The 15,816-nt window shown below is 39.6% G+C and overlaps 1 pseudogene; it reads left to right on the top strand.

Moving 5' to 3' along the window:
- The first annotated feature begins 6,392 nt into the window (after positions 1-6,392).
- On the top strand, positions 6,393-15,231 carry LOC122304740 (annotated as a pseudogene).
- Positions 15,232-15,816: the final 585 nt, after the last annotated feature.

Here is a 15,816-nt window from a genome sequence, read left to right as displayed (position 1 = left end):
ATCGGTATAGCCAATCCATCCCAAGGATAATATCAAAACCTAGCAGCTTAAATACAACCAAATCAGCATCCAAAAACCTTCCATCAAAATTTAAAGGGCATCCCAAAGCAACCTTGGAACACCATACCATTTCACCATTGGGTAGAGCCACTACCAATAACTTCGGCAAAGGTTCTGTAACCAAATTACACATCCAAGTGAAAGTGGAAGATACAAATGACTGTGAAGCACCCGAATCAAACAAAGTGCAAGCATAAAACTCATATAAACGGACTCTCTCTGAACCAAACACATTAACCCATGAAATCCAAAAACAAAGAAGAAACCAAAGCACACCAAAAATCAAATCCAACATTAAATTAAATTAGATCCATACCTGTAATTACTCCAGCATCATGGGTCGCTACCGCCTCATCATCAACATCTCTGGGTGTGACAGCATAAACCCGAGCTTGCACTCCACAAACTGGCACTCGTCCTCCCATAAGAACACCTGAGGACTCTTGTGGTCGAGTCTTGGTCCGCTAAACAAATTTTTGAGGCGAACTCGAACTACTTCGTTCACCAGAAAAACTCCGCCTCTAATGTCCTGGAGGGGAGCCCATACTCAAATTATTCTCTCGCTCCACAAGAGTGGCCACATCCACTAAATCCTAAAAAGTGGATATCCAGTGGCTGACCATCATTCTGCGTATATCAGGACGCAGACCCTCCTGGAAACTTTCGGCTTGCATCTCCTCCAAGGCGATGAGGTAGGGAGCAAAATGCCCAAGTTCTATAAATCTTCAGGCGTACTGTTTCACGGTCATGCTCCCTTGAACCAAGCTTGAGAATTCTCTTGCCTTTTGCCACCTCACGGAAGCAGGAAAAAATCGATCATTAAACTCTTTCTTGAAGCGCTGCCAGGTCACAGCGGCAAAAGACCCCAATTCTGATTCCAGCATTACTCTCTTGGTATCCCACCACTCAGAAGCGGTGCCTTGCAACAGATAGCTGGCATAGAGTACTCGTTGCGCCTCAGTGCAACCACACACCTCAAAAGTTCTTTCCAAGTCTCTGACCCACTTTCCAGCTTGAAGTGGATCCTCTTCTCCAGTGAAGTGTGGAGTTCTATGCGCCAGAAAGCGCTCATAGGTGCATCCAGCTTGCACCATGCCACTAGGCCCTCTTGGGTATAGCCAAGGCCCTCCCTGATGTGGCCAAGGACCTCCTTGTTGTGGTCAAGGACCTCCTTGTTGCGGCCAAGGCCCTTCTTGTTGTGGCCAAGGACCCCCTTGTTGTGGCCAAGGCCCTCCTTGTTGGGGCCTAAAATTCTGCTGCATGAACTCAGTCATCTGTCGTATTGCTTGGGCAATGGAATCATCTCTCGATGTATCGTCTCGTGGCTCCTGAGTAGATTTCCTTGGTCTCACCATCTTCCTGCCACAACACAACCTTTGACCTCTTTTAAGAAAAACAAATAAAACCAACAATATAAAACCAAAAACCAAAACCAACACCACATAGCAAGAAACAAAAGAAACCAGCATGCAATAACATAACTAAATAAATAAAAACAAGCAAACAAGCTCAAATAAACAAAGAAAATAAAACAAATCAAATAGCAACTTTACTTAAAATAAATTTTAAAACACAACTTAAAAAAAAAACATTCTGGTACTACCTACGGGACATGTGGTTTTACCTAGAGCCAAACCGCTCTGATACCACCTGTGACGCCCCCAAATCCCCACGCACGAACACGGGGAAATCGAGACGTCCAGATGATGACATCACGGGTTACCACCCTATCGACGTGTGCCAAGTGTGTGTATAAGCAACAAATGTGCACGAAGAAACACGCAACGGATAGCAAAGTCATATAACTAAGTACCAGAATTTTTCTTAGTTTAATACAAAACTCTTCAAAACATACATAATAAAATATTACAAGTCACAAATATTATTCAAAGCCAAATATAAAGCATTAACTTCCACTCAATACTCCGGCAGAGCCGCATCCTCGTGCTCAGCCTCCTCCTCCTCCTCAATCTTTGCATCAAAATCTACGGTACCAAAAATGGTGCCGCAGGTAAGTAAGATCCAAACACCACTAGATAAAAACATATAAAACTCAAACAATATGCATGAAAGAAAAGCCAATGTACATGACCCGTAAAACCATATTTTTCCACGCACGCCAAAAACACATTTGGCCCAAAAACATATCGTTTAAAACCAAGCCTCGCCATTATCTCAGATAATGGCCCAAACCACAATTTTTCCAAAAAATGGATCACATAGCCTCAAACATAACCTTGCCATTTTCTTAGAAAATGGCCCGTATCCAAAAACAATAAAAACGATCCAATTATGCATGCACCATGATCTCCCCTAAGGATCATCTGCACACCCTAGCTCTGTGTCACACCACAGGTAACGACTACGCGTGTGACACCTAAATGAGTGATGCCCAGACTCGCACCCAGTGCGTCCCTGGCTAGGCCATCCTCTAGTCCCCACCACTCTAGGGACCACGGTGTCGACACGACAGCGTTACCGTATTGTGCAATCCGGCCGTAGCCCAGCGACAAGCCAGGGGTTGTCACTCAGTATTATCCACTCCCGAGTGACCAGAGGAGCTCCACCGAGATAATACACCATCTCGGCTTGGGGTCGTGATACACACGCACCCCTGAAAATCCATTTACGCAAATAAAGCCAATTTTCTCAATTTAATAAAATGCGCATGAATGCATCATGCAATGCACACCTCAAGATGCAAAACATCCAACTAATCACAAAAACAACAACACCAAGCAACTCCGTCCTCAATCCATCCGACCCCCAAACTCCTTGGACTCAGTCGAGAATCAACCAAACAATCCAATAATTTATTATAAGAGCAAAAATATATTTAAATCTAAAATAGAGTTTGGAAAATACTTACAGCACTATAAGGTATTTTTTGAATTATCACGATCTTACAAACGGCAGAGAAAAAGCAATGTAATAGTGTATTTTACACTATAGCCGTGGGTTGTAAAATATCCACTTTCGAAGGGGGACAAACCAAGACTTGGGATTGATAGGAAATGGCCTAGAGATGTTTATGAAGTGAATGGAAGTGAGTTTTGGCCGTGGGTGGCGGTGGAAGCAGAAAAAGGGCAAATCGGAGTTGAGCTTGTGGGAGCTACTCCGGTAACGGATCGGGGCCGAAAATGGGTGGGTAAGGATGGCAAGAGGTAGGGGATGAAGTGGTGAAATGATGGTGGCTGGAGGTGGAGCGATGGAGCCAGAAATGGCCAAAAGCCGTGCGACTTAGATGGGCTATATGGGGTTAATGGCGGCACGGGAGGGGCTGGTTTTTGGTGGAGAGGTGCGCCTGCCGGTGGGGATTTTTCTAGGTGGGTGGTGCCAGCCACATCGTTGGCGAGCGGTAGGTCTGGGCTGGAGAGGCTGGACGACGACAGAAGAGGGAGAGAGAGTGGTTGAGCGCGAAAGAGGGGAAGAAAGAAGAAGGAAAAAGAAGAAAAAAGAAAAGAAGGAAAAGAAAAAGAAAAGGCAAAGAGAAAAAGAAAAAAGAGAAAAGAAAAAGAAAAGATGAGGGAAAATAAATGAGGTCCAATCCTCACATCCGAAGTCCAAAAACTGATCCGACGAAAACAATTTAAAAACCATAAAACGACTAAAATAAATTAAACACCACATCAAACTAAAATAAAACCAATTAAAATACAATAATTTAAAATAAAAGAACTAATATATTAATTAAATTAAAATATTTCTTTGGTGAAAATACACGTAAAAATGGGATATCACAGTGGAGTCAACACTCACATAACTGCAGACATGGAAAACCTGGTGCTTCATGAAACTTATCAAGGTGGAAATGATATAACAATGGGAATTGGTTCTGGTCTGTTAATAACTCTTACTAGTTATACTTTTTTTTTTCCCTACATCTACTCCTAAACTTGATCTAAATAATGTCTTACATTGTCTATCTGTTGCTGCCAGTCTCTTATCTATCCAAAACATTCGTTGTAACAATAATTTATGGTTTATGCTGACTTCCAAATTCTTTATTGTGAAGGACAACATTTTGGGCCAGATTCTTTTACAAGGACCAAGTAAAAATGGTGTTTCTCCAATTCAATTCCCATCATCTTCCAATAAAGCTTGAGTTTACATCGCCACTTTAGGAATTTCTATTTCTTTATTATGTCACTTTTGAGGTCATCCATCTACCAATGTACTGAACATTTTGAAGAATAAATGTAGTCTTCCAATAAAAGGAAAAATAGACTATGGTTCGGTTTGTGAGCCCTATCAAATGTCAAGAGTAAAAGCATTCCTTTCAATTCTTAAATCGTGCATCTATTGCCCCTCTTGAATTGATACATTCTGATTTATGGACATCTATTGTCACTTCTTTGAGTGGTTATAAGTGTTATGTAATTTTCATTTATGACCTTACTCGATTCTCTTGAATGTATCCTATGCACCACAAATATGACACCTTCACTTGTTTTGTCAAATTCAAATGCTTGGCTGAAAATTTTCTACCCACTAAGATCAAATCCTTTCAAAGTGATGGTGGAGGAGAGTTTATGTCCAAACAATTTTTCCACTTTCTGGACTCCCATAGTATTCTCCACATATTTTCTTGCTCATACACACCTAAATAAAATGAACTTGCTGGATGTAAGCATAGACATCTTGTGGAAATAGGGCTTGCACTTTTGGCACACTCACACTTACCTTCTCAATATTGTGTTGATGCTTTCAACACAGCCCTATATCTCATTAATAGAATGCCTACAGTGGTGCTACAATTTCAATCACCATATCAAAATTTACTCCACAAACATAGATCTCATGACTTCAACACAAGGATGTAATATCTCAAAACTTTAGTAAGATCTCTAACTTTAGCCATATCAGATAATCATGCATATTCCATACAACCTATCTATAAATGCATAAATGGAAAGTCAAATTTGTAAAATTAATATTCTCTCAAATCATGAGATTCACTTTGTTAGCTCCGTATGTAATTACTCACACATATTGTAAACAATTTGTTGAGAAATATAATAGTATTCTCTACAATCTCTAGTTTAATCTTTTATATAGTTACCCCATCATATAAATTCACGTAGGAATAATTATAATTATTTATAAAAAGTTAAATTAATTTTTGATTTTTATAAAAAAAATTGTTAACTAATTTGAAATACATAGAACGCACACCTCAATCTCGCTGCCTGTCGTGATCTCCCTCTCTTACAATACTCACATTAATGTTCAAATATTGATACTTATAGAGCAACAATTAGCATTTTTGCCATTAATATGTTATGCAAGCGGAGACTTTTTTTTTTTTTTTTGTCCTTTTTGGAAAATGAGGATGGAACCTCTAGGTCTTTATTGAAAAGCCCTTACTTGTGGAGGAGGAATACCGTGGTTACAATGCCAATGGCCAACCAAAAGGAAATATAGACAAATCAACCTTAAGAAAGAAAGACATGAACCACCAACTTCTTAATTGTAAACAAATGAACCAATGAATCAGATAGAAAAAAAAAACTAAAGACTAAAAACCACAGCAAGCACCCAGTGGTCATGACCGAAACTTCCAATAGGTCTAACCAAAACATCAATGAACCTTTCACAACTAAGCTAAACCACTACGATTAGTGCACATAATACCCTTAAGCAAAGGCGAATTTCATGTTCCCATTTTCATCACGCAGGACCCCGTCGACACCCAACTCACCTTGATTATGTAAATTACTAACATCAACATTTAGTTTAAACAACCTAGGATTAAGATAGACTGTCAAAGCACTGCCTCTCTAAAAACTCTCTCCCTTCTCTCTAAACTCTCCAAGTTCTAGATCTGACTAAAGGAGGTGGGAGCTTTGGCTGCCCCTTCCTTTCCTTCCCCTTCTCCTCTGTAGTTTTTGCTTTTTGTTTAGTGTTTTTAGATTATTTTTTTTGTGTGTTTTCAGACAAATAAGTGAGGATCGCCAATCAAGTCTTTCCAGCAGCCAACCATCAATACGCGCCCCACCTGAATGTTGCCCAGCCATCGATCTTCAAGACCACCAAATGCAGCGTCATTCAGAGTGGAGTCTAGCCCGCATGCGTGGAAGGAAGTTTCGGAGCTCGTCGGCGTGTGGCCCTCACACCCCATCGAGGAGCATTTTTCCAATGCAACGCTCGACTTTTCTGGGATCTCTGACTTTGAGACTTCAAAGATTAACCATCGGCTTTCCTCCAAGAGTAATGCGTGTCTTGCACGCATCACTGCCACCTGTTTTGTGGTCTGTTCCTCTGATTCTGGAGTGTTTCTGTTCTTTATCTTCATATTTTGACCCTAGTGAGGTGATGAGCTACTAGATAGGATGCAATCTGGGGCAAGTGCTGGTGGAGAGTGGCAAGCGATGTTACTGCCGGTGGTCGTACTACCAGCCTTTGCAGTGGAGGCTAATGGTGGTCCCTGCGGGTGTTGGGTGCTTGTGCTATCTAGGCTCGTACTGTTTGGGCTCGTTAGGCCGATGCTTGTGATGGGTGTGCCATCTGGGCTCATGCTGGTGCTTCTGGCTCTGTTATTGTTTTGTGTGTTTTGTAATGTAGTTTTTGTTATTTCGTTATTAATAATGTAGAAATAGACTATTGATTTAGTGTCCATAGCAGCAGTGTTCTGTACTCTACCTTCTGGGAGGATGGAGGGGGCTATTCAGTTCTGTTTAAACAGAGCGCTCTCTCTTTGTTAGGAGAGAGTTATTGAGAAGTTAAGACAATGTTTGGCTTATAGTCTGGATTTTTCTATATTGATAAGTCACAGTTGTAACTTTGGTTTATTGAATAAAATGAAGTCTATTTCCATCCAAAACAAAACCACCAAGGACCTGGTTTTTGCTAGGATACTGCAATAAATTTTTCTTAACTTCTAGTATTAACCAACAGGTTCAACACATCAATGTCCCTTCGTCCCAGTTAAGAAAAAGCCTTTAACTTGATACCAAACCAGTTTATCCAATATTTAACAGAATGCCACAAAGAATCAATAGAATCATTTCTTCCTTCCATTCTATCAAACATCTCTAACACCACAAATTCCAAGTGATGATAATAGGAATTAAATCAAGTAAAATACCAACCTGCGATGACCTGGAAGTATGCCGAAACCAAGCCTCAATCGTTTCTCTCCATAACCGATTAGCCACATATGGAATTCCCAGAGTAATGGACCTAAATTTCCATATAGCCGCATCAATTTTGCCCCCTTGAAGAATATGGTTTAAGTATTTAAAAGCACCATTTGGACAACACTCACATTTGGAGACAGGGGAATTCCAATTTGCCGAATACGTTCATCAACACTTAACTTTTTGATAAGGCTTTCCACATCAAAATTGAAAATTTCTTTAGCAAAGCAGCATGCCATATCCACTCTGACCACTATATTTTTGGAGCTACTACACATTAAAAATTCCACGCACTCTTGGTTGTAAAGGAACCATCTGATGTACCCAACCAAACCAGTTGATCCGAGCCACCTCTTGTACCACCAATCTTAGAGACAATAAAATTTGCTTGCTCTTACCCCAAGAAAATAAAATGTAAGCTTGAGATTTTATTGAATTCTTTAAACATAGATCGACCTCAAACCCACAAAACTTTTGGCTTTTTCCTCCAGCACATTAGGCTCTGTTTGGATGTCAAGAGTATTTCAGATCATCTGTGAATTAATAATAGTAAAATAAATTATGAATAATAGTGAACCCCAAGGGGTTGGTCCAAGTGGTGAAGGCCTTGGTCTTGAGGTTTTACTCCCTTCAAGATCCAAAGTTTAACACCTCATAGCTGCAAATAATCCTTTGAAGTCACACCCTATAGTAAAAAGCCAGTGATTTAACCAGTTCCAATCCGTGTAGGGAAACTTCCGAAGGTGCAGTGCATGGAATTGGAGTTTTACTTTGCAGGGGTGGGTTTGAAGGGCCCTACCTTGTCGAGGTTCCCCGATATAAAAAATTTATGAATAATAATGAAGTAATCTAAGAAGTTCTTATATAGAACAATTATATTCTCAACAACATCTTGGCACATCTTTTGGGTCAAATTACTCTGATTAATACAATTATGCATTGGAAAGGTCGGTCTTATGTCCATATGCATGTATATGCATGTATACCATGTATGCATATATATGACTATATTCTCTTTCAGAGCTCATAAATTATATCCCTTGAAATCGGCAATTGTATATATATCATGCTAATTCAATTAGTTGGATTATTGTTCAACAATTTCAGAGAGAGTTTCTGATCCCTGATCACGTACGTATACGTAATGGTTGAATGGTTCTATCCTCCAAAACCAATATTCAGGAAAATTTTAATTAGAGACATGAGCTTGATAATAAGAAAACAAATTATTAGAAGACATTGGGATTATATATGTATAAATATATATAGATGCCGGCAATTTCTTGTTTAATTAAAACCGACAATATGCCCAACTATACTAATTGTTAATTGTTATTAGATCCATGATTATAATCTCCAAAAACATGCAATGACATCAAACTTAATTGTTTTTTAAGGTCTTATATATAGTGTACTGGGTTTACTGGGGTAGTAGTATTGAGCTGGACGGTATCTAGGTACAGTTTTCGGACTTTAAATAGCAAAGCAACAACGTGGGAAAACTTTAAGAGATTGAACAAGACAGCTCAAGGTTTCCCTGTTGAGTTAGGAAAAGATTAATTCTATTTCATCAGTACCTCCCAAAAAAAGGTAACCTAATTAGCACCATATTTCGTGTTTCTATTAGCAAGAAAAAAGAAAAGTATTAATTTGCTAGCTGTTCTTAAAAAGCCTAATCTATATTAATTTGTTGTTTTTTACCTATTCCTATGATCACTGATATAAATATTGATGGTTGGAATTGAGGAATTTGAAGTCAACATGCATTTAATCTATTGCAACTGGTAATGATTATCCATATTTAGGCTAGAAGGCAAAGTGGCAATTATTATAGGTGGAGCAAGCAAAATTGGAGCAAGTACAGTGCATCTATTCCACAAACATGGAGCCAAGGTTGTTATTGCAGATATACAAGACAACCTGGGTCGAACCATATCTGAAAAGCTTGGAGAAAAGGTTAGCTACATCCATTGCAATGTCTCCAATGAAGATGATGCTGCAATCTGTTGAACCACCCTAAGTGTGAAACCAACCCACTGCAAACTCATTCACCAACCCCCTGCAAACTCAACACCGTTCTCTATTTTGGAGTATTAGGCCACCCACCCAAATCTCTCCAGCAAGGTCAGAAATTTCTGCACCGAAATTAGAGATTGTAGGCTGCTCTCCTATAAATAGGAGAGCTTAGTCGTGTAGAATGTGTGGGCAAATTACAAAGAGAAAGAGAGGACGTGAGAGAGAATTTGTAGAGTTTTTGTATTCTCGTAAAAGCTCAGTAAAAGAGGCTCCAATGGACGTAAGCAATTTGCTGAACCACTTAAATATCGTCTTATGTGATTTTGGACAGGCCAGAGGCACAACAATTGGTATTAGAGCTTTGGTTTTGCGCTGTCTAGAAATCAAGTTGTTCGAAATCAACTTTTGACAACTCCAGGGTGTTCCACACATCAAGACAAATCCGTTGGACAGGCCAGAGGCACAACAATTGGTATTAGAGCTTTGGTTTTGCGCTGTCTAGAAATCAAGTTGTTCGAAATCAACTTTTGACAACTCCAGGGTGTTCGACACATCAAGACAAATCTGTTGCCGCAAACAAAATCGAAAATGAAAGGTCGAAGGAGCCCGCACGTGCCGGTAGAAGATTAGAGCATGAACACACGCGCTCCACGTGCATCTGGAGGTTGAAGATGACTGAAAATCATGCACCATGAGCCCCCACGCGTGGACACGTGCCCAGAGGTGGAAGATGTGTGACCCACATGCACTCCACGCACCCCACGCACCCTAGAGGAGTTCTACACATGCATCTCACTCTCCCACGTTCCCACCAGCACCAGCGCGTGTACTACACATGCCACAGTCGCTACTGTAGTGCATGCATCTCATGCGCCAGAAAATCAGAACCGTCCATTTTTCCAGATCCTTGTTGGGCTTGATCTCAGCCATTTGGAGTCCAATTTCAACGATCAAATAGTGCTTTCCAACTATTTTGATCATTCCGGAGTCATCTGTATGATTAGAATTTTGAAATTTTGTGTCTAAATTTTCTAAATTTAAATGGAAATATCTGGAAGAGATAGGAGCTCTGAAACTGGGCGTTGGTCCACAGTGTCAAATGCCAAGTTTGAAGTTGAGAAGTTCGATGGAACAAGCAACTTCGGCATGTGGCAGTGTGAAGTGATGGACGTTTTGATCCAATAAGAGTTGGATATTGCGTTGGACGATAGACCAGGTGATATAACTTAATAGGATTGGAGGAAGCTTAATACCCAAGCTTGTAGTAAAATCCAGTTATGCCTTACCAAAGAATAGAAGTATTTTGTCATGAGAGAGACAGACGCTAAGAAACTTTGGCAAAAGTTGAATGATAAGTTCATGAAGAAGAGCATTGAGAGCTGTTTGCATTTGAAGAAAAAGCTCTTCAGATTCCAATTTCATGAAGGTATTTCAATGTTTGAACATCTGAATAGTTATAACCAAATTCTTGCTGATTTGTTAAACTTGGATGTTGAAATCCAAGATGAAGATAAAGCTTTACTTTTGTTAAATTCCTTGTCTAATACATATGAGCATTTAATTACTACTTTATTGTATGGTTTTGACGATGTATCTAGTTCTTGAATTAGTAATGAGTACCACAGAAAAGATAAGCAGGTACAACAAGATACATCAAGTGAAGCGTTAACAGCAAGAGAGAGACCACAGTCAAGGTATCCCGGAAAGAAGAAAGGTTTTCAATTGAAAACCCGGGCCACATCACGTGGTTCATCAGTCGGCAGAAAACTCACCAGAGACGAGTGTTCCTTTTGTCGCAACAAAGAACACTAGGAGAATGATTGTCCCAAGCTGAAGGGACAACAGTAGAATCAACCCACCACAGCCAATGTCGTGGACATAGATGATGATTCAGATTTTGCCTTGACAAGTTCATCATCCATTTGTCATTCCGATGAATGGATTATGGATTCTGGATGTACCTATCACATGTGTTCCAATTGGGACTGATTTACTGAGTTCACAAAGATTAAGGGTGGAGCAATACTTATGGGCAATGACAGTGCCTGTAAGACTCGGGGAATAGGTGGCATTTGGTTAAAGATACACGATGGCAGCGTCAAGACTCTGACAGAAGTTCGGTACGTTCCAAACTTGTGGAAGAATCTCATCTCACTGGATCTCTGGATTCAAAGGGATTTAGAATCACCATTGAAGATGGAACTCTCAAAGTACTAATGGGAGTTCAGGTGGCAATGAGGGGTTTGAGGCGAGGAAACTTGTACTTCTTGCAAGGAAGTACTGTTGAAGGAAGAGCTTCCACATGCTGTGAGAAGCAAGATGAGACTGATGCCGACACCACCAGTCATTGGCATATGCGTATGAGACATGCAGGAGAAAAAGCTTTGCAAACACTACTGAAGCAAGGCTTACTCAAAGGTGCCAAGACTGGTAAACTGTCTTTTTATGAGTATTGTGTATTGGGGAAGCAAAGACAGATCAAGTTTGGAACTGATGTACACAATACATAGGGAATACTTGACTATGTACACTTTGATGTTTGAGGACCTACCCAAAATGTATCTTTGGGAGGTAAGCATTGGTTTGTAACTTTTGTGGATGATTATTCTCGTCGTGTGTGTGTGTATACGATGAAGAATAAAGATAAAGTGCTAAAAATCTTCCTTGATTGGAAGAAAATGGTTGAGACTCATACCGAAGATAGGGAATTGTCAGACAATTCACGGTACGAGGTATACCGTAGCAGAACGAATGAATCGTACTTTACTAGAGAAAATGCGATTTATGTTGTTGGATGTTGGATTTAGTAAACAATTTTGGGCTAAAGCTGTGACATATGCCTCCCACCTCATCAACCGACTACCCGCAGCTGCCAATGACAGGAAGACACCCACTGAAATATGGAGAGGTACACATGCTACTGATTATGACTCTTTACACATTTTCAAATGTCCTGCTTACTATCATGCTAAAGAAAGTAAACTTGATCCTAGAGCCAAGAAAGCAAAATTTTTGGGCTTTAGTACTGGTCTAAAAGGGTATAAACTCTGGTGCATAGAGTCTAAAAAGGTGATCATCAGTAGAGATGTTACATTCAACGAATTTGAGATTCTTAAGTCACATAAGCATAAAGATTCCAATGAAGGCAGCCATGATAGCGAAACACCTGATGATTTGCAAAATGTGGAGTTTTCCACTCAAAATGATTCAAGAGAAACAAATGGAGAGCACAGACAAGATGAGGTTAATAGTCCAGTCACAGTACCTCCAATACAACCTCAATCAATAACAACCAACAGACTGAGATGAGAGAAACGTGTACCGACACGTTTTGCAGATATGTGACATATGCATTACCAGCTGAAGGGGGTGAGATTCCAACTACTTATAGAGAAGCCATACAGTCCAGTGAACAAGCTGAATGGACAAAGGCGATGAATGAAGAGATGCAGTCTCTTCACCAGAACCAGACTTGGGAGTTTGTGTCACTTCCAAAAGGAAAGAGGACAATTGGCTGTAAGTGGATCTTCAATCAGAAAGATGATCAAGCTGCTAAAAATGGATTGCGGTACAAAGCTAGGTTGGTAGCCAAGGGCTACGCTCGGATAGAAGGAATTGACTACAGTGAAGTATTCTCTCCTGTTGTGAAGCATTCATCCATTCGGATATTGCTAGCTTTGGTTGTACAATATGATCTTGAGTTAGCACAGCTTGATGTAAAGACAGCTTTCTTACATAGTGATCTGGAAGAGGAGATTTATCTGTCTCAACCATAAGGTTTCAAAGAAGCTAGAAAAGAAAATTGGGTATGCAGTCTGAAAAAGTCACTTTATGGCTTGAAGCAGTCACCTCGGTAATGGTATAAGCGGTTTGACTGCTTTATGATGGACCTGAAATACACTCGTTGCTAATATGATCACTGTGTGTATTTTAGAAAACTTGCAAATAGATCTTTCATTCATTTGCTTTTATATGTAGATGATATGTTAATTTCATGTAAAAGCAAGGGGGGATAAATCGCATAAAAACTCAGTTAAATCATGAGTTTGAAATGAAAGATCTGGGAGAAGCATGAAGAATATTGAGGATGGAGATCAGCAAAGATAGGTTAAAAGGTACAATTCACCTTATTCAGAAGTAGTATTTGAAGAGAATACTACAACGCTTCAACATCAACTCGAAGATGAAGCCGGTGAGTACTCCTATGGCCCCATATTTCAAGCTCAGTGCATTGCAGTTTCCTAAAGGTGATGAAGAGTGGGACTACATGAGGAATGTCCCATATGCAAGTATTGTTGGAAGCTTAATGTATGCCATGGTGTGTACACAACCTGATATCTCCCAAGCCGTTAGCTTAGTTAGTCGCTATATGCATAATCCTGGAAAGGTTCATTGGCATGCGGCTAAGTGGATTCTACGGTATATTTGAGGAACCGTAGATATTGGTTTGAAGTACGAGAAGAGTGAAGATAGTCTAGTAACTGGATATGTTGACTCAGACTATGCAGGTGATCTTGACAAATGCTGATTGACAACTGGATATGTGTTCACTATGGCAAGAGGTCCAGTTAGTTAGCGATTAACTTTGCAGTCGACAATTGCACTATCATCCACTGATAGTGCAATTTGGTTATAGGGATTTGGTTACAGAAGCCATTTGGTTATAGGGATTGATAATAGATATGGGCTTTAAGCAGCAAGAGGTTACTATTTACTGTGACAGTCAAAGTGCAATTCATTTGGCCAAGAATCAAGTATATCACTCTCGAACAAAACACATAGATGTTCGATTTTAGTTTGTACGTGAAATATTATAAGAAGAGGACATCAAACTTTAGAAGATTGGCACTAAAGATAATCCAGCAGATATGTTGACGAAAGTCATCACAGGGATCAAGTTTCAACACTATTTGGACTTGATCAGTATTGTACACTGTTGAGCACCCTCGGGTGCATTGGAGCGTATTCGATAGACAAAGTCTCTCATGTCAAAGAATGAGGTGCATTCAATTGAAGAATGAATCACTTTGCAAGCAGCCTGGTATGGCACACTTGGGTGGAGGGGGTGATTGTTGAACCACCCTAAGTGTGAAACCAACCCCCTGCAAACTCAGCACCGTTCTCTATTTTGGAGTATTAGGCCACCCATCCAAATCTCTCCAGCAATGTCAGAAATTGCTGCACCAAAATCAGAGTTTGTAGGCTGCTCTCTCCTATAAATAGGAGAGCTCAATTGTGTAGAATGTGTGGGAAAATAACAGAGAGAAAGAGAGGACGTGAGAGAGAATTTGTAGAGTTTTTGTAATCTCATAAAAATTTAGTAAAAGAGGCTCTAGTGGATGTAAGCAATTTGCTAAACCACTTAAATATCGTCTTGTGTGATTTTAGACAGACCAGAGGTGCAACACAATCTTATTGACACCACCATAGCCAAACACGAACAGCTTGATATAATGTACAGCAACGCAGGCAGCATCTACAGTCCCTATATGAGAATTATGGATAGCACTAAAACAGGTATAGAACGAGTTGTAGGAGTAAACTTGGTTGGCGCTTTCCTGGGAGCCAAACATGCTACAAGATTCATGATACCACAGTGCAAGGGTTGCATATTATTTACAAGCAGTGCTTCTGCATCTATTGCAGGACTTTCATCTCATGCTTATGTAGCCTCGAAAAGTGGACTTTTGGGGCTGGCTAGGAACTTGGCAGCCGAGCTTGGCCAATGGAATAAGGGTTAATTGCGTGTCGCCTTATGCTGTTGTGATTGGTAGTAGAATGTTACAACAAAGTGTAGAAGAGGCAGCAAAAACCGAAATGGCAGTGAATGAAATTGGTAATTTAAAAGGACATTCTCAAGGCAATAGATGTCGTAAAGGCAGCACTCTACTTGGTTAGTGAAGATGCAAATTATATAAGTGGGCTCAACCTCTTGGTGGATGGAGGGTATTCTGTGGTGAATCCTAGCATGGGGAACTTTTTAGGCTCATGCCATGACAACAAGAGAGCGTTTTAGCTAGGCCAAGTCCGAAGTACTTCAAGTAAATTAAATAAGGGCATATGTTTCATTTTCAATTAGGTTTAATGTCGTTTGCGATGTGTCTTTAGTTATAAGTACTAAGGATTCTCTTCTGATCTTGATTTTGTAATAATTTGATGTGTTGGAAGGAAGGCTGACCACTTAATGTTACAATACCTCTTAATTTATGAGTAATGTTACAATACCTCTTAATTTATACCACTCACTCTATTTTCTTGAAGTACTCTAGTGCCATGTGGCTTACTTATAAACCCACAAAGTGATATAACTTGATGTAATAGGTAAGATTATAAAGTTACTTTTACTATAATGGAGATCTAATGGATTTTATGAATTCATATCAATTTGTGAGTTTATTTTATATAATTTCTTTGTGTCTATAGTTTTTCTCTTTCGTTATACCCTTTCATGTTTGTGTTTTTATTTTATTTATTTTTTTATAAGCCACGTGGCACCACATTATGATAATGTTACATCAAAGAGACAAAATGAATAATATAAATTAGAAAGCATAGTAGCATTAATTGAACAAAACTAACAATTGATAAAAACAATAATAAT

The sequence above is a fragment of the Carya illinoinensis genome, chromosome 3, assembly GCF_018687715.1.
Source record: "Carya illinoinensis cultivar Pawnee chromosome 3, C.illinoinensisPawnee_v1, whole genome shotgun sequence".
NCBI lineage: Eukaryota > Viridiplantae > Streptophyta > Magnoliopsida > Fagales > Juglandaceae > Carya > Carya illinoinensis.
This window is presented reverse-complemented; position numbering and strand designations above follow the sequence as displayed.